Raw genomic sequence first — 6,081 nt, 5'->3', positions numbered from 1 at the left:
AGGGAGAGGAGAGGTGTGGAGGAGGAAGAGGAGAAAGGGAAAGGGCTGCTGGTTTCCACTTGTAAAACTGGCAAGTCTCAGATCGAAACTTTGCGGGGGGGGGGGGTGAGCTTTCATTCCTCACATGGAAAATGAAGAGTTTCCTAAGATTGCAAGGGAAACCTGTCCACTTCTGAGCCAGTTTCCCTCTATGAAGTCCCATAAGAAATCTAGCTGTTAGGACAACCAGTCTCTAGGAAGCTGAAATGGTTGGGTGCCTTCATTCCCAGGAGAGGGTTAGGAGAGAGGAGAGGGAAAAAAAAAGGATGGAGGTGGGGTTTGTGTTTCTTGCTCCTCAGGAGGGTTGGATTTGTTTGTTTACCCTGTTTAGAATGGAGAATGGGCTGCTTTCTACTTCATTCAATATTTTAATCGCCTGACAAACCAAACAGAAATATCTGCTGTATGGTCTGCAGCTGAAATATAGTTATTTCGTTAGGCTGTAATCAAAACCTTCCTTGCAGGCAGTTTTTATTTTATTTTATTTTATTTTATTTTATTTTTATTTTATTTTTTAACAAGGTCAGTGTTTTTTCTCTGCTGCTTAAAATTTTCAGGGGTCTGAGTTTCACTGCTGATGGTTGGGGATTTCATCATTTCCCCCTTGTTAGTGGGAATAGCCATGGAAAATCTGTGAAGGTGAACCTCCTTTTATTTCTGTAGAAATAACATGAATAAAGATTCTTCACTTAATCGTTTTTAAAAATAACTGACTTTGAATAATATGTTGATGGCTTTTTATGCAGTAGACTGAGCTTTTTATTTTAATCACTTGATCTAGAACACTGATTTTTAAAGAAAGGCTAAATAGGAAAATGATACTTGTCATATTTGCTCCTTCTCGAGTGATTAAAAATCAAAGACATCTTCATGCCTTCTGTTAACTGAAGACAATTTCTGTTTCATTTTAGTGAATAATTCTGTTTTGCATTTTAGAGGTTTATTTCATTGCAAATTGGTTTACATACTGGGCTTTTTTCATATATACATTTGGCAGTCATGAGCCAATGGAATCTCCAAAGCAGTAGGCTATTTTTGAAAGTGAGTGTTTCGCTAAGTTTTGGCTATTTAGATTGTTGCTTAGAAACAAGTTCAATTTATAGTTTTCAGTTTAATATCATTTTCAGTGGGGTGTTTTAAATTTAGTTTGTGATCCTTGTTCTTCGGATGCTTGCAGGATTTAAGCAGTTAAGTGTAAGCTGGCTAACAGCTACATTATTCAGTAGGATCATATTAATAGTCTTTGCTGCGAACCGTGCAGGGAGACCTGGGTTATTTTCAGTGCCTCAGCCAAATGTGATGACTTTTATAGGCCGTATTGCTATTTCTACTCTGAAAATAACTCCTAATGGATAAGGCAGTATGGAAAACAGAAATCTTCCTGCTTTTTATTGTCACCAAAGAATTTAGGAGTGAGAGGAAAATGGAGATCTTTTTAGAGCTATATTTGGGAAGCCAACCAACATTCTTGTCATTCTGGGCTTTTCTGGAGCAGCTAATACACTGAAAAGTAGGTGTAAAATTTGTTGTCATGGTGATAGCAATGAATAAAAATTTATACAATGATTTTGTGAAAAATGCACAACAGTAATGGTAAATAAATTAACACCCAACACTGACTTTTTTTTCTTTCAGGTGATAGTATTTAATGTAGATATAATAAAAAGGGCCTTCTTTGTCAATTTTGCTAAACTTTCTTTCTTAAAAAAAGCCGGTTGTGTAGTAGCTATAGAACGTTTAAAGTTTGCCAGCATGATCTTTAAGGAAGAACTAATGCGGGTTTAATCCGCATTCCTGAGCGCTCACCTGGATGGGCACCTCCAGAGTAAGAGCTCTGCTGCCTAACTGATCCCCGTATGAATTCAAAGCAGGTAGAGTGGTGTCCTGAGAGGCGTTAGATTATGGGGAGAAGAGCCCAGGAGAAGGTTCCTGGTAGAGGGGCCTGGGAATGTTTCACAGAGAAGCAAGGTCTCTGAGTGGGCTTTGAGATACAAAGAGGAGCCGGGCAGAGACTTTGGCAAGCAGGGTGCAGCTGTGCCTGGTTCCCAGGACTCCCCAACAGGCAGCACACTCATTCAAAGTTGAGTGTCAAGGTTTCCATTTCAGTCTCAGCTATGAGCTTTAAGAATGCTAGCTTAGAAGTTGGAATGTTCCTGCACTTTAGAATGTCCTGCTTTTCATTGGGCTTTTTCTCTTTTTTTTTTTTCCTTCTTAGCAGGGCATATATTTCTACTTGCACCTGGTGTTTAGACTTCATTGTTACATTTCTCACAGGAGCAATTTTGTTGAGAGAAACACCTTTGTCCTACCTGTGACCAAATGCATACCTAGGCTAGATTGCCAACTGATTTTATTCTCCTGTGTTTGAAAACCTTTCACAGCCTTAGCACTTAGGTTGTCACTTAGGGATGTCTACTGTTGATTATGTGGGCACAAGGCTGTAGCTGGGACAGAGCAGCCACCTCCTTCAAGGTAGATGTACAGGCTTTGTTTGCAAAACAAAAAAACCAAATTGCTTAGCACAGTGCCAGGCACATGGGAAGTATTCCAAAAATATTTATTGAATGAAAGAAATGAAAAACAGCTGAGCAAGAACTTGGGCCATTAATACTTAACATTGCTCAACTAATTCGAAGTATACTTGTGTGTTCTCAGATCATAATGAAACTATTGGCCTGAAATTTGTGATAATTAACATAATAGATTTTATAGACTGTATGTCAGAAAGATGACACTGATGCTGGTCTTGTTTTCATTTTTTATTGTGCCCCTTTCCAAACTACACTTCTCAGTGCTGTTTCCGATACTTTCCACATTGTGTTTAGAATTTAATTTCTTTTTATTGTGTTTTTATTTTATTTATTTGAAAGACAGTTACAGAGAGAGGTAGAGATAGAGAGGTCGTCCATCTGCTGGTTCACTCCCCAGATGGCTGCAACAGCTGGAGCTGAGCCAATCCGAAGACAGGAGCCAGGAGCCTCCTCTGGGTCTCCCATGCGGGTGCAGGGGCCCAAGCACTTGGGTCATTCTCCACTAACATCATTAGTTTTCTATTTGGAATTCTTTTCAAAATGAGCACTGAAGCTGGGGATGATGTGGTGGTGGGATGGTGCCTGCACACTTTCCATCCTGAATTTGTCCACATCACCCATTAAGGTGCTGGAGGGCATGGTTGAACCTTGAAGAAGAAACAAGAAAGTTTGAGGACAGGAAAAGGGAACAGAAGGGAAAACTGGACTGAAAATAAAAGAAGTAAGGCAGAGCTTTAGAGTAGTCTGCAATGGCCAGAACATGAGAGAATTCAACCTTATTTTAGTTTATTTGGGCTTCATTTATTTATTTGAAGTGGGGGAGGGAAGTATGCCCATCTGTTGGTTCGCTCCCTAAATGCCCACAGCAGCCAGGGCTGGGCCAGGCAAAAACCAGTAGCCAGGAACTTCATCTGGTCTCACATGTAGATGGCCAGGACCCAAGTACTTAGGCCAGCATCTGCTACTTTCCAGGGCATTGGCAGGAAGCTGGATTGGAAGCCAAGCTGGGACTGCATCCCAAGCACCCTGATATGAGATGCAGGTGTCCCAAGTGGTGACTTATCCCATAAACCCCAAGACCTACCCTCTAGTGTTCAACTTCAACATGCCTAGGACAGAGTAGTCTCTCCCTACGTCTCTTTTGGGGTCCTTTGCAAGGCTTACATGACTTGAAAAAGGAAGCTTTTCTTTGCTTTTTGGTAAAGAAATGGAAAGCAATTACAAGAGAATAATGATATAGGATTAATTTTTTTGTTTCCTCTGTTACAAATAACTTGTACAAAAGTGAGATCAGATTACTACTGCTGTACACAGCATGATGTCATCCATGTAGAAATCCTGGTTTGGTGATGACAGGGCTTGCTCTCTTCAAATACACTTTTAGTGAACAACTACCAGGTTGAGTTTCAACTTAAAAGGTTATTGTAGTAAGTGCAGTATAGCCAAGTTAATATTACCATGTGGAACAGGTTTTGACATTTTTGTGTTGCACCGAAAAGCAGCACAATGGTTCTAAAGACCTGTGTGAGTTCTTCCACAAAAGGGCCTTGGCACTGTGCAAATATCATTTAGCCTCCCATGGCCCAGCACCTTCAGTTGCAAATCAGCGTGCTGACATTTGCCACCTTAATCAGGTGGACATTCTTCAAGGCACGGGAAGCTTCAAGAGGACCATGATTCTTTCTGGATGCCTGCTTGCACATGGAACTGGTTCGATCTCATGCCACAGTGCTGTGACACTGAAAGGCTGAGCTGGGATGGAAACTCTATCTGAAGAGGAAATGGGCTCTGAGAGCAGATGGGAAAGGAAAGCAGTGAGGGAGCTGGGTTTAAGCATCAGAGGCTGCCACCCTTGACAGAGCCATTTTTTCTGCTTTTCACCCAGATTTCTCTTGGTTAAAATTAGTTGCAGCCATGACCAGGTTTCCTTCCTGCCTGACTTGTTTCCTTGTCAGTGTTACCTCCTTCCAGGGCCCTGAGCTGCTTGTTCTGCAGGAGAGACCCCAGGCGGTCTGATTTATCTGAGTGCACAGTGGGCCGGGTGTTCTCGCTGTGCTGCTTCAAGGCATGCCCTGAGTTGCTTCCCTGGGTTACTTTAAATGATTTTTAAAATAATAAGTGAATGATCCAATGCCTAGTTACTAAGTTGCCCTAAGTGTGGGTCGGAACTTTGTATCTTAGGAAGCTGGGAATTCCTGAAACATCACTGGAGTGCTTTCTGTCTTTCCTGCTGCCTGCTAGGAGTGCTTTATTCCAAAAGGTGAGAGGGGCACACCTGTTAGATAACATCATATGAAGGTGTGATACTCTTACCACCTTCGCACATCCAGGAGGTATGAGAAGACAGTGAGTAGAAATAATACACTTAAAATTATGAGGAAATGCACAAGGTAGGAGGTGATTAATTTCCAGGTGAAGGAGTGGAGCAAACTCAGACTGATGCTGTGATGAAGCAGATTAAGCCACTACTTACAATGCTGGCATCCCATATGGGAGAACCAGGTCATGTCCTAGATGCTCTGCTTCAGATCCAGCTCCTTGCTAATGGGCCTAAGGCAAGGGAAGGTGGTCTGAGTATATGGGTCTCCCTGGGGATACCCAGATGGAGTTCTAGACTCTTGGCTTCAGGCTGGCCCAGCCCTAGCCATTGTGGCCATTTGGGTAGTGAACCAGCATCTGGAAGGTCTCTGTTTCTGTTTCTGTGCCTTTCAAATAAATCAGTCTTTCTAAAAGACCAACTTGAAGAATAAGATAGCTAGAGTCTAGAAGGGCAACACAAAAGTGAGATTTGAGTGATACACTGAAGAAAGATAGGATTCAGGGGAATGAGCAGAGAAGAGATTTTAGAAGAGCACCAACAGATGAGTGTAAACCCATCCCAAAACCTCTTTCCTCCAGGTAGAGAGAGGAATCAGAAGAAATAATCTCCAGACAAGAAGCAATTCTGGAAATTTGAAACTAACTTGAAAGCATGAGAAGCATACGCTTCTCTACAAAAACCTTTACAGTTGCTGACTGCACATTTACTCTATGAGCCTAGAAAGCTGGATTTAATTGTTTTCCTGTTAATGGTAGTTTTCAAAATTTAGTCTTCTCAAAATTTCAAGATGAGTTTCATTGCTTTCCCTTATTTAGAGCCCTTATTCACCCCCATGGCATACATCTTGCCTGCACAGAAGGTTCTAAATGCATTATTGATCATTAGCACATACTATTAAATCAGGAGAAAGTAATTGCTCTGTATTCGGAGGACAGAGGCAAAAATCAGTTTGTCTCAAGTTCTTCTCAAAGGCTTTTAGGCTCAGGGAATGACCTAAATTTTCTCAGTGCAGTAATCTAGCTACCCTGATGATACACAAAATCAGGACATCTGGAGGCTGGAAGAGATTTTAGCCATCACTTCTGCCAGTATCCTCATTTTACTGATGAGAAACCTGCGAGTGCAGCAGATGAATTGGCTCATCCTTCTTTGCAGATTCTCCCCAACCCCTTCCTGCCTGTCCTTAACCTC

General features: G+C 41.7%; 1 protein-coding gene across 5 annotated transcripts in view; it reads left to right on the top strand.

Moving 5' to 3' along the window:
* The window catches only part of CTTNBP2 (cortactin binding protein 2), a 192,046-nt gene that overhangs the window by 2,126 nt on the left and 183,839 nt on the right, over positions 1-6,081 (top strand).

Source organism: Oryctolagus cuniculus, chromosome 3 (assembly GCF_964237555.1).
Source record: "Oryctolagus cuniculus chromosome 3, mOryCun1.1, whole genome shotgun sequence".
Lineage (NCBI taxonomy): Eukaryota > Metazoa > Chordata > Mammalia > Lagomorpha > Leporidae > Oryctolagus > Oryctolagus cuniculus.
This window is presented reverse-complemented; position numbering and strand designations above follow the sequence as displayed.